This window comes from Botryllus schlosseri, chromosome 14 (genome assembly GCF_051294905.1).
Source record: "Botryllus schlosseri isolate E-star chromosome 14, Bs_hap1, whole genome shotgun sequence".
Lineage (NCBI taxonomy): Eukaryota > Metazoa > Chordata > Ascidiacea > Stolidobranchia > Styelidae > Botryllus > Botryllus schlosseri.
The window spans coordinates 24,555,197-24,572,891 of NC_137249.1; the positions used below are offsets into that span (position 1 = coordinate 24,555,197).

The 17,695-nt window shown below is 41.5% G+C and overlaps 1 protein-coding gene and 1 long non-coding RNA gene across 2 annotated transcripts in view; one reads left to right on the forward strand and one right to left on the reverse strand.

Annotated features, from left to right (window-relative positions):
* The window catches only part of LOC145456538 (uncharacterized), a 266,927-nt gene that overhangs the window by 158,590 nt on the left and 90,642 nt on the right, over positions 1-17,695 (reverse strand). The window lies entirely within an intron of this gene.
* On the forward strand, positions 4,585-6,224 carry LOC145455664 (uncharacterized). Its single transcript, XR_013920387.1, has 2 exons — positions 4,585-4,987; positions 5,611-6,224. It is a non-coding gene; the product is annotated as an uncharacterized LOC145455664 (long non-coding RNA).

Consider the following 17,695-nt stretch of genomic DNA (forward strand, 5'->3'; position numbering starts at 1 on the left):
TACAAGCTCGCAAAACTATATGTTAGCCTACATTAATATTTACGTTATAGGTGCAGCGTCATAAGTGTATAAGAAATGTCACTTCGAATTACCCCCCGAAAATTGGCAAATTACCCCTTTGGGGGTAATTACCCCCAGGTTAAGAACCACTGCTCTATGTCATTGCTGTGCACAGCATTAAAATTCAGGCCTGCTGTTCAACTATGATAATTCAGCAGATGTGGTTGTTGCATATATGCAATTATATATATATTTACCTATTAGACTACTTTGGTGGACAGTCCTGTTTTGAAGCAGTTGGGCGACAATTATCGCCAACAGAAGGAGACAAGCTAGGCGTCTGAAAATAACTCGATTGGTTTTGGAATATCGATTCCGCGCTTTGTCACTGGTGATTTGCGGTTTATATCGCAGCGTTTAGAATATACACGAAATGTCCTCCAACTGCGGTCGCCCTAATTTTTCCCAACTTTTGCAATATCTAATAGACCACTTTAGTGGACATTTGTTACTTAGGGAGACAATTCGCCATTTTGAATTACCAGACCATGACCATTGCTGTTACTGAACTAAGGTGGACATTGACGTCGTATTATATGACAAGGTTCGGGAACCAGTTTCGTCAAAAGAGTCATTTACCAATGACAATCACTTTTGACGTCACTATTTGAAATCCACGACGTCATCCTTGTACGATATCGATGATCGCGATACATAATTCGCCGTTTGTTTGTTTTTTATTCATGGTGTTTTGACTAATTTGGTAGTTTTAGAGTATGCCTATATTCATTTTTTGATTCCGTATTCACCGACTTTTAGCACAGCCCACTCCTAGGATTTTATAAATCACCGCTTACGCGGATCACATGACAACGAGGAGCCTAGATAAACCTCCAACACTTGGGTAGGAATTCTCGTGTCGTCCTGAGCCGGACTCGAACCAACAACCCATTGGTGTTGCAGCTGTGGATTATACCAATGACCACGCCATTTCACCACGCACATATTTGCGTTTGAAAACTGCTGTGAAAATACGGAACATGTGTCTTTATAAGAAGCTACAGTTGGCCATGCTGCAGATTAGATCACCAGTTCTCTACGGCTAATATGCAAATAACTACGACATTCAATAGCTACCTTGCTGCGATAGCAGATCTCAGTTACCATAAAATAATAAATATATTCATTTATTATAATCGACCCTAATATCCATCGGAAGCTTCTTGTTTCATAGACTTGGAGTGTATTAGCAGGTATAAGGCAATTTTCGGCTTAACGTATAAGGCACACTTTTTGATCAATTACTACTAGTGCTGCAAGACAGAAACCTTCGAATAAATACCACATTAACATGTCTCTACCTCCTATCTCAGACTCTCGTCATGTTAAAGCCGCTTCAAATCGTTACGGATTAGCTGGAAATTAGTCCACTTCATTAAAATAACTCCATTAAAGGGTGGTGGGATAATTTTTTGAAATTAAGGACGACGAAAATGAAATGAGCTGACAAGCAGGTAAAATACGGGTAAATATATTTCTCCAGTGATAGTAACATGTATTTTTGTCGGACCAATTTTGATTTCATGAAATCATTCCCAGTTATGCAGGGCACACCGATGTCTCTCTGCCTTGATTCGAAGTTTTTACTGATTGCAAAGTCGCCATTCCTAAAATCTCATCCACAGAGACATCAATTGCATTCCTCAGCAACTCAGCGTTCCAATATTTCTCTGCCACTTGACATTGACTGATCCAGGGCGTAAATGATGCCGATTGCAATTGAGAATGGACTATGCCAATGAATGGTATTTATGAGTTGAAAAAGCATTTATGGTACTTCACTTAGGCGTTGATACTAGAGCTGTGTATGTGCTGGAAACTTTGCGAGCTTCAGGGAAACTAAATGGTAACCCACTGAGCTTATAAAGCACATTAGATATTTTCTGGTCTTTCAATATCACCAGAACCCCCTTCTTGTCATAAAGTAATAAAAAACATTGGTGATTTAACACGATATATGGATACAATTAGTTATTAGATGGTATTCACCGAATGTGGAGGATGACATGAAAAAAGGACGATGACTTTTGATAGGAATAAGATCTGTCACGATGCCAATTAGTCTTATAATCCGCCTGTAAGAGTACTATATAGGAGTGCTGCAGAGTACGTGATAGAATAATTCATAAATATCAAATTGCATCGTGAAGGAATCTACCTTGGACCGATAAAGAATATAGATATTGACTATCACTTGAAAAATATACTTACCCGTATTTTGTGTGCTTATTATCAGTTCATTTCCTTCTTGTGGTCGTGAATTTCAGTGTGTAAAGTACTGTATTTGAGAATTATCTCACCATCGTTTCAACGTGTCTATCCCAATGAAGTGGACCAATTTACAGCTAATATGTGTCATCAATTTCTTTCAGTTACTGGCGATGTATGCCTTGTCAAGATCAAAACATGTGTAAAAGACATCCCTGCCTCCTAAGGCATAAATAGAACACGATTTCTGGACATGTCGGTGTGACGAAATCGGTCACCGTAAATACTATTATTCTAGCAGCGCAGCACGAAATCCAGCAAACCTAACCGAACATTCGCCGCATTCACAGACACGCCTATGAGATCTTCAATTCAATCAAGCTCGTTAGTAGAGCGTAGCGAGATAGCGTATAGTGGAATAATCCACAACCGCAAAACCAGCTGATTGCGGTTTCGGGTCCGACCGAGGTCGACTCCAAATTTGTACTGTGTTAAAGGTTTATCTCGGTTTCTACGTACCACTCATTTGCGTAATCGTTGTCTTATGAACGTAAATATCGCATAAAAAGATATCGGCAATGTGAACAATATAGTCGAGCACCGTGAATATCAAACAATAACGACCAAAATTGTTGCGTTACGCTATATTGCGGCGTGAAAATTGCTTTCATGAATCGCATCGATCTGATGTCATAGTTCAGATACGCGCCTTTCGCAGATGAAACACATTAACCTAGCTTTATCGGCTCGGAGCCGAATGAATCTTCACTAATCTATACTAAAACAGTCAGAGTGGGTTTGTTGATGCAGCCATCCATCCAATCTTATCGAGTACAACAGTCAAACCAAATTCGAAATAGTGAGGTGATGTAATATTGACCTTGATACCGATAGCTTTCCTTCATGTGTAATTTCGTCACTAAATGCTATATTTGTCGTCAAGACTACGTTGACTACGGGTTTTTGTAAAGTATCATAACTTTTACGAGTAATTACCGTGCCCGATAAATTATAATCACAATTATCAACATGGTCAAAATGCCGAATCATATATAAGATTATCCCAACCGGGGCCTACGATAACTGGCCTACGATCGTAGGCCCCTAGGCCCCGTCCCAACCTATCTTCATTGCCAATTGCGAGTCTTCTTGATTACCCTGGCGCTTGATGGGTTCATTATCATTGTAAACGAGGTATTACATGCGACCTAATGTTATTTAATAGGCTCCAGGCTCCGCCTATGCCTGCAGGAGGCCTGTGCTTCAAGTCCCGCACTGATCATAAATGGACTGTACGTACGTACACTAGGGCTGTTCAAAAATAAAGTAAAATTTCGGATTCCAGCCATTGACTTATTAAATTGTCAGGTTACCCTAAGAACACTGCACACCAAAGTTGGTTCAATTCTAACAAGTAAAGGACTCCGCAGATCAAATTAAAAATTTTAATTTATTAGGTGAAATTTTGAAAAAGAATTCAGATTTTTCTGCCAACCCCATGAAATTGTTTAGCTGTCTTCAAAGACGATGCAAACCAAATTTGACTCAATTCCGACCAGTAGAAGCGGAGTTATGTGAGTTTTTCGATTATAATCCTCGGATTATCCTGGATCGGTGGATCATCCGAGAAGTTCACGTTTTTCATAGGCGGGCTTTCCGAGGTTCCGTCTCGGTCGTTCACACCACTGGGCCATACGAGGTACCGCTGCGTTCGTCTTCGGGCCCCGCGTAGACCGATACCCGATACGATCGTATCGGACTTTCAGCCGACTCGGGATCGGCCTTCAAAAAACAGTGTATAGCGCTTTTTTCACAGTTTGTTTAATCACCGATTTCTCGCCAACCGAATATCGTAGCCGGATAAATTTGGTACCGGCAGACGCGTAATTCGATTACGATTCCAACGATACCCAGGAAATGGGGATGGGACGCGTAGAAAAAAGTTTTCTTCCAAAAACCCGTGATGGTACGCCAATACGGGTTACGCAATTGGTTTTTCGATCGGTCGGTATCAGAACACAGATCGAAATACCGATCGACAACCGCTGGTCTTAGGGGTTCGACAGAGTTATCCCCGTTTTCCTCTCGTCGAACTGAACGCGATGACATCCGATTCAACGGCTTGGGCACGGGGTTGGCCCGGTATTGGCGTCTGAAAAGTCGGTTTTTGTCTCCCAAAGGCTACCGAATTCGCAGAATATACAGATCGATCAGTAGCTTAGGAATAGCCTACTTTTATCACAAAAAATTTAACATGCCGCCTTTCTTACAGAGATAGGCACAATTCACAATGTTGAATTAGCTCGATGACTTTTGTATTGTATTCGTACGCGCGACCAATTGCGTGCCATCAACTGGTAAGGTCTCATGTCCGCTGTCACCGAGTGATTGAAAGATTAGTTTCAGCGTATTAGCAGGTTATTGTAAATGGACGTTACTTTGGACGATGGACTAGCAGATGATGTAGAATGATGCAGAAGATGTATTAGCACCTCATGGCCCTAAAGTTTCATGACAAGTAAATCAGCATGAATCCTTAACACGAATCTTATATGAAAAGTTAAGACGCAAACATGCGTGATGGAGTTACTTCCCAATCAGTGTTTTCATCGAACGATTCGTTCTGTGTATTGAAGAGTATTCTACATAGCTGCTGAATTCTGCGTACAATAGCGTACAAATTTGGATCGCCACGCTGACTCCTTTTCCATGACAAAAAGTGAGTATTCAGTATAGAATGCATTTCCCTTCTGTTGTAAGTATTATATTTCGTTAACTACGTCACGCGGAAGGGTAAGTACTGGACAGAACAGTCGCCAAACGGAGGCTGCGTCCTGTGATGTTTCCCTCACTAATTCAATTCGTGCCGTGGTAGATTTTCACTGCGTAACGTGCTTTCTGACAGATTATTAAACGTCTATGTGAGTAGCAACGGATTTAGAATCGTCCTTGAAAAGGTGTTCACAGAACTCAATTAGTAAAATGTTGACTTCACGCTCAATATATCTGGGAATAGGCCTACTTTTATCGCGTAACGTTAACTTTATATTGTTTCCCGATTAATTTCAAATAATTCAACTAGCTAGATACTTTCTAAATATTGATAAATCGTATATATACGCTGTGTGAGTGAGCACATAGTTACGATAACATCTGCCTTTTCGTTTCATTGATTCTTTTCAAAATCAAGTGTGTGGCCTATGATAAAGCTCCATCTTGATGAAGCAACCTATCATGTTGCATTTTTGTTTTGAAATTTACTGGAGTTGTGTATAATCTTCAAACGTATGTACTGTGCATGGAGCTAACAATTTGGCATTAGATCGCTGCCTTGTTTTTCAGCCACTGCAAACAATCGAGACGTCAAGATAGCTGGGAAGACACTCTAATGAATTTGCCGTCAAGCAATTCTGATCAAAGTGCCTGCGGTCTCCCTAGTCTGCCATAATGATCAACGATGATGACGTGACGGTCTGATCACTTAAACATCAGACTGTCAATGTCAATATATGTATTGTTGCCTTGGCTTGAACGGACGGGGCCGTAATTGATAGCCGAATCTGACTGCTTCTTTCCGTGTGTTAATATAAGGAAAATAGAATATCTGTACTCATGTTTTAGTTAGTGCAACGCATATAATGTAAGATTATCGGTTGTAAGCCTAGATTATACCGAGCGTTGTAACCAGCGCATTGTGCGAAACCGACACTCTGGGTATTTACAACTGACACCACAATATGTCTGATAGCCAGTGATAGGTGTTTGAATGGACACTCTCTTGCCGCAGCATTGTGACGTTATGAAATGACAAAACAAGTCAACTTTGCAGTTGGCTGCTTTCCGAACCTATATCGCCACATTTCAGCCTGATCATCATTATTTGTTTATGTTAGCTTTGCAGAGTCATTTTATCCTTGTACGTGATGACGAATAAACGAGTTTGATTTTTCAAGCAACACTGCTGCATGGTATGAGCGGATGACATGAGCTACGTCAGTTGAATTTAATGTTAAAATTACGGTTGATTGATATCACGCGTTTTCAACCCAGATATGCGTTTCTGGTAAGATGATAGGGTGATTACAATCATTTAAGGAATTGCTACAAACTTACGAAGGTATGGAAAGCTGATTGAGGTCACATGGTCCGTTGGACCTTGCACATAATTTGAAAATTACGACGAGATATATTGTTATTATGCTAGTCGTTGCTGTTCTCCTCTCTCTAGCAACGAAATTATTGTGGGTGTGGAGAGGGATGATTACACCCGCGGCCATATTAGGTCACATTTTATATTCATCTGGTCCAGATTGACACGACATGAATATTCGGCGCCAGCAATTTAGGTACACGGATCAAGACATTTTTATATCGAAGTTTACGGTCAACATAAGGGAAATCCTTTTCGGCTAATGTTTTCTTGCTGACGATCTTTTTGGCTCACTTCTCTGAGACCCATGTTGACCCACACTTTATATGTCTTTTTACATCGTGGCGTGGTAATGGCCAACGCTCGCTTAGATGCCTACGTCTACAGATGATGCGCATTTTTTGTGGAGGAAGGGTGCCTAATAAACAAACATTTATCTACATGAAATCGCGTACAGCGCGAGAAAAATTAAAAAGTTACGAAAATTTTCAAATAAATAGCGAATAATTAGTGTTCATTCACGAAATAATTTTGGCACCATTCGAGCTCGCCCTCCCCCAAGCGGGGTAGGAATATCTGGGTGTGGCAGGAATGGGGGAGATAGCGTAGCAGTGATGCGTGCGGCTTTTTGATCTGTAAATCGTTGGTTCAATCCCCGGGTGGGTCAGACCTAAGATTCGAAAACTGGTATCCACGGTATCCGATGGTTAAGATAAAAATAAGTTTGTTTGCTTTCTCTCTTTCTTTCTCTTGAGCATTAGTAAGGTGAATCCTTTCTTATTTGCACGGTTAGAGCAACAACCCTCCTTGGTTTATCTGGGCTACTCCTCCGACAAAGACATGGATTTGCGAATGCCAGGAAAGCGAACACTGAATTGCTAGGACAAGCAACTGAAACACAGCTGAAGAGAAAAAATGGAAGCCAATCACCTTCACGATTAGGCCGAGATGGATGCTATAGATTAATAATAACCGTGCTTGGTAGTTTTAGCATTCTCTTCTCTGTTGAATATGTCGCAATGCATCTTTAGTACGGCATTGCACATTGTCTGGCTTGAGCGGAAACAATAATTTGAGCTAAATTAGAAATAAAAGTCGGGGGTTCGCTGAGGCTCGCGACGGTCCAAAAGGGGTCCGCAAAGACATGAAAGGTTGAGAATAACTGACACAAGGTATATGCCTTACGCTCGCAACTGACAGAGCATCTTAAAGCTGTCTTGACACAAGCAAATCAACGACCTATCAGCTCGATATATTGGGTGCGGGAAATACTACAGAATATTTATCATGCTATAACCAATACATATATTTGATGGAGTTGTATTAAGGTAAAGCAGGGATTCTTTTTCACAATATGTATCACGAGTGTTAAACAACAAAATTTAACGATGGTATAGTGCCCTTTCGCCTTTGCCAAGAGCTAATCAGGGCCCAAATAATAGGAGTCGCCATTAAAATCGTACGATCCGCGGTGTCTACCAAGATAGCAACTAGAACTTATGTCGAGTCATCACAATGGTAGTCAGCATTTTTTATGTCGTCATTTTTTAAAACAGTGTATAAAGTCTTAAAATCCCTATATATACTGGAATGGTCTGAACTGAGTAAATCCTAAACAAAAACTATCATGTATGCAAAGCGGTGTCATTTTATACACGCCAAAAGTGGAAGAAAATCCCCCCTATTGATTGTCGACTTAATGCCACTTTTCAAAATACGGGGTTTATACAGGGGTCAAAATGTCGCCATTGTAACTCGAAATTCCTGCTACTTCATGACTTGATTTCTTTTGGAAGGGACAAATGAGGGACTAATAAGCGTGGTCCCAAACGGATTTGCTTAACAGACGATAGCAACCGAGGGAAAAATGTCGCCAAGAATTAGGGGGACACAAAATTGTCTCCCAATTTTTTTCGTCCCCCAACTGCTACAAAAATAAGTGCGATTGTCTCCCAAAGTAGCCTAATAGGTAAATATATATATATATATATATATAAACATATATATCGGCTTCTCAGTTAGATAAAATGAAAATGAAAAGGTCAAAAGAAAACAGGAAACAAAAAACATCGAAATAATCAGTTTCAGGCTCGTATTAAGCGTCTCCAACGTAGGCGTCTTCAAGCGACAGCCCGCGTTGCGCTAGGTCAGTCTCCATTGTCGAGCGCCATGTTTTCCAATTCCAGCCACCTCTGCGCCATGGCTCAGTGGGAATGTGATTGATGATGGCGGCGGCTGGTTGCTCGTCTTGATGCCGCACTAGATGGCCGATTAGGCGGACGCGTCGTTCTGCTGCCCGTGACGCTGCGAGTGACCCGGCGAACTACAGAGGCATCTCCCTGATGCAGACCGCTGCCAAGTTGTTCGACCGAGTATTGCTCCTTCGCATACGTGAGCAACTCTCTACCAAGCTCCTGAATGCTCAGAATGGATTTCGACCATCTCGCGGTACTACAGAGCACATCCTGGCACTGCGCACAATCATTGACACCTGTCGCTCACACAAAAAGAATGTTGTGGCCGTCTTCGTTGATTTCGCGAAAGCCTTCGACTCGGTCTCGCGCCCAGCCATGGCGGAGATCTTCAGATTCTATGGAATTCCCGAGGTGATAACGTACGCCATTATGGCCCTCTGCACTGACACACGAGCGCGAGTCCGAACAGATGACGGCCCAAGCGGAGATTTCAACACTTCGGCTGGTGTGCTTCAAGGTGACACCCTGGCACCATTCCTGTTCGTGGTCATCCTTGACTTCGTCCTACGAACGGCCTTCCCGGATCATACGAACTTCTTTGAATGGCGGCCGCGGCAAGGAACGCGCACCAGTTCTGGCCATACCAGCTCTACCGAAGAACGCGACACCGATTCAACTGGGAGAAATCGATCTCAAGTATGTAACGAGTTTTGTGTACCTCGGTATTGACGTCGCTGACTCTGGAAAAGTGCTCAAGGCGAGGCGAGCAAAGACATGGGGCGAAGCAAGACGACTACATAGCCTCTTCCATTCAAGTGCCTCAACCCAGCTCAAGTCCCGTATCTTCCGTGCCCCTGTTGAGCAGATTCTTCTCTACGGAATAGAGGCAATCACGCTGACAGAGAAGCTGGCTAAGACGCTCAACGCTAACTACGACGCACTCTTCCGCTATGCACTCGGTATTCACCATCCGGAGCATATATCCACGAATGCATTGCGAGAACTCACAGGAACGGTCCCATGCCGTCTACGTAATATATATTATACTATATAACTCTTAACGTGATTCTTAACGTTTGATGAAGCTCCGAACCCGACACGTTTGATCAAGTATTGATCGACCCCTTATTGCTGTAAAAATGGGGCATGCTGACGGAAATTGCAATTGAACCCAAATAAGACCGTATGCACCTTAATTATCTACTCTGATAATCCAGTAAAATACCTAATTGTCGGCTACACTCGTTATCATGCTGAACAGACGAACAGCAACGTCAACCCAAGTTTTGCTGCATTGCCAGTACCAAATGATAACGTGAATTGATGTTCGCATCCTGGTTAGCACACTTGTTTAGATATTTGTAGGGCAGGGCCGCCAAACCCGTGGCCCGCGAGAAGGTTTTGAGTGGCCTGCGAGGTAATTTCCGAAATTTCAAATATTATCAAAAATGGATTGCACGTATTGTGAACTTGCAAGGCCAACCAAAAATTTGATTAGTCTGGCCGCAACACTTGAGATGTGATGCCTAAAATATCAGTTCCGACGCATTGGCAGATCCATGAGCCAGTCACGTTTTGTTAGATATTCGTACTACAAACTACAATAACGCAGAATAATTTGCGATAGATTTATCAAAAGTAAAAATTTTCTACACGCTTCGCGCAACATGTTGTCGCTAGATTTCTTGCTTTTAATATTTTTTCTCCTTTATGAAAATAAAAGAACGCCTAAAGCAGCGGTTCTCAACCGGGGGTCCGTGGACCCCTGGGAGTCCGCGAAGCATTTTCAGGGGTTCCACGAAGCCTCTGTATTTACAAAATAGTTGATAACCTAATTTTTAGTTTTTTAATTTATTAAAATCACGAGGCAGTTTCGCTTCATCACATAGTAGAACTCACATAAACTGAATGACCGTCTGAGATGAAATATCGTACTGCGCAGACTCCTTTTAGTTGCTAAATTGCAAATAGCCTACTGACACAAATATTTTGCTGCATGGAGGTGTTTTGTTGGGGATTGTTTAAAAATAAAAAGTTAGATTAGGCAATCACTGTGACTTCGAAATGTTTATATAAATTCAATTTTTCCTTATGATCTACATAACCATTTTTTCATAATAACTTCACTATGAGCCGCCAGATATAAATGACAAGGCTTGACGTTATATGTTCAATAAGAAAATTACTTCGTCAATTTTGGAGTCATATATGGGTGTTAATTACGACGAGAAACGATCTGTAAACTGCAGCTTGGAATGTTATCGTGTGGAATTTGGATTCTGGGAGCTTGATGATGTACTTATGAAAACCCCGCGTTGGGGACCGAAAGCCGCTGTGGTCAATGATAGGCTGTACGTTCTGGGGGTGACGTGAGAAATACTGTGGCTTATAAAGATTTGCGTGTATCACAAGGATGGATCAAGGTATCTAAGTTCCCGCGCATCCCATGGCACTTTGATGTCGCGTCATTCGGAACGAAGCTGTACGTCGTAGGAACGATGTTCCAACGTTTAAGCCGTATATTTTTCGTCGTCTTCGATACGGAGAGCAACACGTGGACGTGCCTGCCACCGCCAACAGCGCAATCGTTTCTAAGTATATCGGCCGTTATCGAGAAAGAATATTCACATCTCTGAAAACTCGATCTTCTGCCTGAAAACCATTTGCTACATAACTGTAATATAACTTATAGTACGCCGTGTGGAATAAATCGTTTTGGAACTCGTGTCTGAACAGATGATTTCTTACCGACATTGGACAGTGACTTCAGTGTCATAACTCAGATTGTGTTTGCCAGTGCGGTATATGTTGTTAGGGCACTGACTCGTAAGTCGGATTCACAAGTCATCTAAAAGCCAACAGGGTGTAGATCATCGGTCCCCAAATATTTCAAGGAATTCACGAAACGGTCCCTTGTTAATTTGTGTAAAGGTCTCTTGGCCTAATCCTGAAGCAACGCAAAACAACATTTGGATTTTGTGGTTTCATTGTGGCGGGTGTAGCTGTGTCTGCGACCAGCTCGGCTGCTGCGGCACAGTGCGATGTCATGATCACATAGGCGGGTGCCGCAAAGTTTAAGTACGATCTGTCAATCTACCATTCACCTTTGCTGATGCCCAATGTAGCAGTGTTCGATCGTTATCTTTATTTTTAAGACTTAATATTGTTTCCCTTCTCTTCCTTGGATTAGTCCTCGATCGAGTATCTAAGATGTTTTTTTTTTGGTATAAAGACGCAGAAGGCACAGTGTGACATGAGACAGAAGGATCCCAGATAAACCTCCGACGCTTCGAAACGTACTACTGCCTAGAATCGATTCCCAGCCTGCAGCGTCGACTGCGCCAAATCCTCTGTAGCAGTGCTGCTCATACTGGTACGCCGTACGCGTACCACCGGTGGTACGCGAGACCTTTCACGGTGGTACGCGAGCGGTTGGGCGATATTTATTGTATTCAGTCAACAATTTGTGTCCTTTGCATTGAACACTATAAATATACACGATGCGCAATTACATACAGCTGTGTAGCAATTTCACGATGGTATCATTGAGCCACACCGGATTCAGATCAAGGAAACCCAAGCATAGGCCTTAGGTGATAATAGTTTGCTAGGTTACTAGGCCTAACATAGTAACTGTCGTCTCCAAGAAGAGACTTATGGGGAAAGTGATTGCAGCAGGCTGACTCTGGTTCTCCCTTCTCAGCCGGTACGAAACAAGACGACCAAGTGGACGAACATCTTATTAAAATACCGTTGAAAAATTGCTGGTAATTGCCTGGTAAGACCAAATACTCGAGTAAATAAATACCCAGGTAACACGACTACTTGGGACCCACATGGTAACCATATGGATTTCCACGGGTCCCCATGTGGGACACCCAGCTGGGTTCCACGTGGATTTGGCGGCTATATGTGTTGGGATTTTATAGGGTCCCATGTGGGTAACCCACGAAGGTGATAGGGTAAAGAATACTACGACCCCGGACCTTGTAGCAGCGCAGGCGTTCATGTCAGGGGTATGCAACACTGGTAACTTACCACGAATCATCATAGACTTGAGAGGAGGCGTTGTCACTTAACTCTACACTATATATAAGTTTTTCATTGAACAATGTACAGTACATACCGAGTACCCTAGTTCCTTAGATCTCTATATACGGAACACTCAGTATATAATAACCTTTACGGTGGGTGAGTGGTCCCGCCATCATTGTGCAAGTAAGTGGTTCTCAAACTGGGGGGGGGGCTTGGGGGCATGTATGCATCTAGAGGGGGCGCGACAAGGCTGCGGTCAACTGAGTATTTTCTTCGCGCTCCGCGCGATTTACCTCCCATTCATAGTTATTGCTTTGTGTATAGTCCGAATTTCATATTTGACAATTCTCTCATCAACAGCCATAAGCTCCCATGCCATCAAGCTATCCGTTGGGATTGCTAGCATTCTGGTTGCATTTTGCGATATGGCGATGAGGGGCGCCGTAATTCCTCACTATCATAAAGGGGGCGTCTTAAAAAAGTTTGGGAACCACCGGTGTAAGTGAAAAGTGACAATGCCTCGAATTCAATTCATATGGAGAAAGGAATAATTATAATTGTGGTGATAGAATTCAATCGGAAACCAGTTATAATACAACTTAACTATACAGATAAACAAACCTTGCTGTGGGAAAATATAAAATAAATACTGATGGGGACAAACTACTGGGTCCCATGTGGGAACCATATGGAATATCGACACATCTTCATTGACGAAAATCATTCGCTTAAATGATTTGAATACAGAAATTTAATGAGTAAAAGGCGTCCTGAGTTGAAAATAGTAGATACAAATGAGTGACAAAGGTAATGGGATCTAGACGGGTTTAATATGGTATAGCCCAGCAACTCCTTGACGTGGAAATCCCACTTGGAGTCCATGTGGGACCCATGTTATGAGACCCTTCAATTTGGCCAACCCACCTATCCACCTAAATACCACATGGGCACCACGTGGTCGTGTTACCTGGGTAATATTAAATGAACTGAATAACAACAACAAAACTAAGTTGGCTACACTCTCACCACGACACTTACGAAAATGAACACATACGTGCGCTCGAAAGCGGTATAAGTAGCGCGTGAGCCATAAAGAAAATAATATCCACCGCGACTAACATTAACATACTAATGCATCAGTGCAGCAATGAAGATATTTTTTCCTACTACCTGGTCAGTATACTATAACATCAGTACAGCAACGAAGATGAATTTTAACCAGGTCGGAACGAGAATATAATCCATAATACACAAAGTACGGATTCAACGCAATCGAACACGGGAGAATCTTTACTATAATGTGTGTGGTTTCTATGAAAACCGTTTTTAACCAGATCACGGATCCCATACCGTTTTAGATCCGCACCCTGATTTAAAAAGTCATCACAATAAATAGAGAGCCGAGATATTGCGGATTGCCGAAGGTCATAACATTTTTTCAACATACCGCTTTCATCACCGTCATCAGAATCCGGTGCTGAACCGAGATATGGCATTTTGTATACATCAGCTTCTCAAATCTTGTACCCAGGATATACAAAGTGATACGATGCCTATGCCTCCGGGTAAAGAATGGGTTGAGCGCCGCTGAACTATATTGTCACACGGGATAATATATTGGCCTGTACCACTCAAACCACAGAAAATCTTCAATTTTCGATACCGGAGCATGGAGCATTTCTTGATACTAGTGCGAACTCTGAAATGTTAATATATTCATGCAATTTGCTTGATTGATTAATAGCTGGTTAATATATATTGGTCTGTCGTGCACGGAAGGGTCTGACGCCTCTTAAAGACTTTGCCCCATGAAAATTGAATATAATTATAGTATTACTTATTTCTGCTTTCGAGCATATGTTTAAAGGCGAACCAAACATTTTAATTGTAGATTTTAGTTATCATAAATAAGTAGGCTATATTTAAAACTTGCTTAAAACACTAGTGTTTAAACTGTATTTTCATTTTGTAAACACAGCCCCATAGCGCAGCAGCTCTATCAAATCAGGTCTTAGACTCATCATATTGCTTCCCCACACTTTTTCTGGTGTGTTCATTTCCTTTGTTTTCATAGGTGACACAACGTCGACATATGCAGCATGCTCGCCGAAGAATGTATCTCGTTGAAGACCGTAATTCCTTTGAACTGAGATTGTAGACGATCGGGTTGATGGACTCTGTAACATTCAGAACGCCACGCCATAGTAGGTATATGATCGTGTTGAGCCGCTGATTTGTGAAACCAACCAAATACCAAACGAAATAGGTAAACTTTGGTAGGTAACCGATCAGAATCAGAGATAGTTGTAACAAAGCCTGCTTTTCCTCATCCCAGAGATCGTGGTTTCCTGTAAGTTCTTTTCTCTTCACTTTCCGTCGGAGCAGAGCAAGTTCAATAGAAATACTTAGAATGGAAATCAAAACTATCGGAATCAGATTCATTATTACGAGTTCTACAAAATGGTAAACATAAGCGATCAGCATTGTCTGCTTACTTGGGAAGAAAATCACGATTCGCTTAGCCCTCGTCAACGTCATGAAACTAGAAGCTTTTTGAGGGCAGTGAATAGCATAACATCGCCAAATCGACAATGCAAGTACGGGCTGGATTGTAACAGCGCTTACAACGGATACTACCGGGGTTATGGTCTTGCAGATCAGAATATTACATGGATAATCTTTCTTATTATTGGAGTTAATAATATGTGAGACAATGAACGGTGAAGCCAAGGCTGACAATATATCAGAACAACATAAGGCGATGATGATCACATTCAGGGGAGTTTGTTTTGTTCTACCAAGAGCTTTGATCGTGAATGCATTAGCAATCAATCCAAAACACCAGGTAACGCCAAGTACTATCCAAATCATGGGAATTTCTCGCTCGCTTAAACTTTGTGAATGTTGCGAATCCGCGACTTCAAGAGGTATGGTGGAGATTAGATCAGCTGCATCAATTGTGGTGTTCGCCATCTCCTCTTGGGTATTTACGAGACCGGACCAATGACAATCTGGAGAATATGTACACAAATTATACGTCAATAGTCAACAGCAACCCGATCGTAAAAAGTCATGCCAAGTTTACCGCAATATTGACACAACTGAAATTGACGGCCTTATTCATTTTGATTTATTCATTTATCCAGTGTTCAGTATTTAAGAAGAAAGTAGCTAGCGGAAATTTACTAAAGAATATCGCGGTCAGCATTCGAAATAGTTCGGGCATCTCTGTCCATGGGCTAAGCCGAGGCCACCACCCTATTTCTTAGTCAAAATGTGCTTGCGTGGCAAAGCTTACCTTTTTTTGTCATCGGGCTTTTTTTTTCTAGGGGGAATTTCTACTCAGATATCAGATGATGGGGACGCCGATACCAATGTTGGGGTGACTCGCGTCACCTTTTTCGTATGACTTGACTTGACTCTAGTCACTTTGCATAAATGACTTGAATTGACTTGATTGGTAGGTTCAGAAATGTGGATTGTTCTGTGACTCGGAGCAAAATTTACGAATCAATTTCAAGTCATCAAGTAATCGCGGTGTCGATAAAAATTGCTGTATCTTGCATATGTTCGGTTTGTTCTCGACACCCTGTTGAAGTGATTGGAACTTACACCGTGCGTTGCCGTTAACTAGTAGGAAAGTAAAGCACCTATCTCTGCTTTATAGACTGGTCATTGTTGATCGTTACTCACCTTAACCCAAACCTCTTGTATTATTAAAATTTGATTCGAATATACTTTATAAATTTATATTACTCGTCAACCATTGTCACAGGTTTAAATTGTATCCCATCATGTATATGGAGTTTGGCTGTGCATAACAATTTGTTTCAACTATTTGAGACTGTGGGTACACATACAGTTACTTACGTAATTTAGCAGTTCCACACATGCCTGAGCCAAATAACGTTTCCTTGCTTGTATATTAAACTGTATATTCAATAAATGGTGAGTCAGTCTGTATTTCAAACAGTTAGCAAAATGCAGTGACGCAATCATGCCTCGTACCTCGAAAAGAGAAATTGACTTGAATTGTGACATGTCTCTGAACTTGACTTGACTCGAGTCACCTTCTAAAATTCAGTGACTTGACTTGACTCGACACAAAATGTGCAATGACTCGAGATGACTTGTGACTCAAAGGTAGTGACTTGATCCCAACATTGCCTGAGACCAGGACCACTGGAATAAGTGCCCGATCTTAGTCGAATATATTGAATTGAATTGAATTCTATCGTCAACTTCCATCCAAGCTATAATAACAGTTGTCGGGCTTTCTAGTCGAATGGGTTTACTTTATGTATACGTCTTTTTTTAAGAGGATTTGTCCTCCCTTTTCTGGTTTTTGAAAATGTTCTCCGAGGACGCCTGAATGTCATCCATTTTGAGATTTTGTCTTCTTTTCTGAGAATTTTGGTTAAATATAGGGCAAATACTGAGATACAGTAAATCAGCACGAAAGTAACGCCCCGGCGGCTATTTCGGGAGATGAGCCGGAAAGTTGACCTTTTTTTAGTCAACCACTTGATAAAGAGAAAGAAAAACTGTATTTTGGGCGCCAAGGGAGAAAGTTGACCTTTTTGTTAGTCAACCGACCACGAAATGGGAAAAATTTACCATTTTTTCAAAATTTCCCTTCGTCATTCTACGTTTGAAAATTTTGAAAAAGTGTCCTCCTTTCCAGATTCCAAGATATGGTAACCCTAAATTATGTATTTACCGAGAATGCGTACTAGCTTAATTTTGACCTCATGTGTATAAGTTTGCTGTTTTCGCACATAATGTGAAAATTGTACTGCTTATTTTCATTTCTGGTTGGAACTGTCCGTCCTTACGAAGTAGTTTGGCTTGACAAAACTTTTTGATCTAAAAACTTTTACACGAAAAAACTTTATATTAACGAAATCTGGAGCTATCAAGAATTCCGGTATAGTTACATCACGCATTATGGTGCAAATATTAAAACTTTGTTGAAGCCTAGTACAACAAAAGTTATTTTCCTACATTCTGGGGTAAAATGTGTCTATCCTTACTAAGTAGCTTGCCA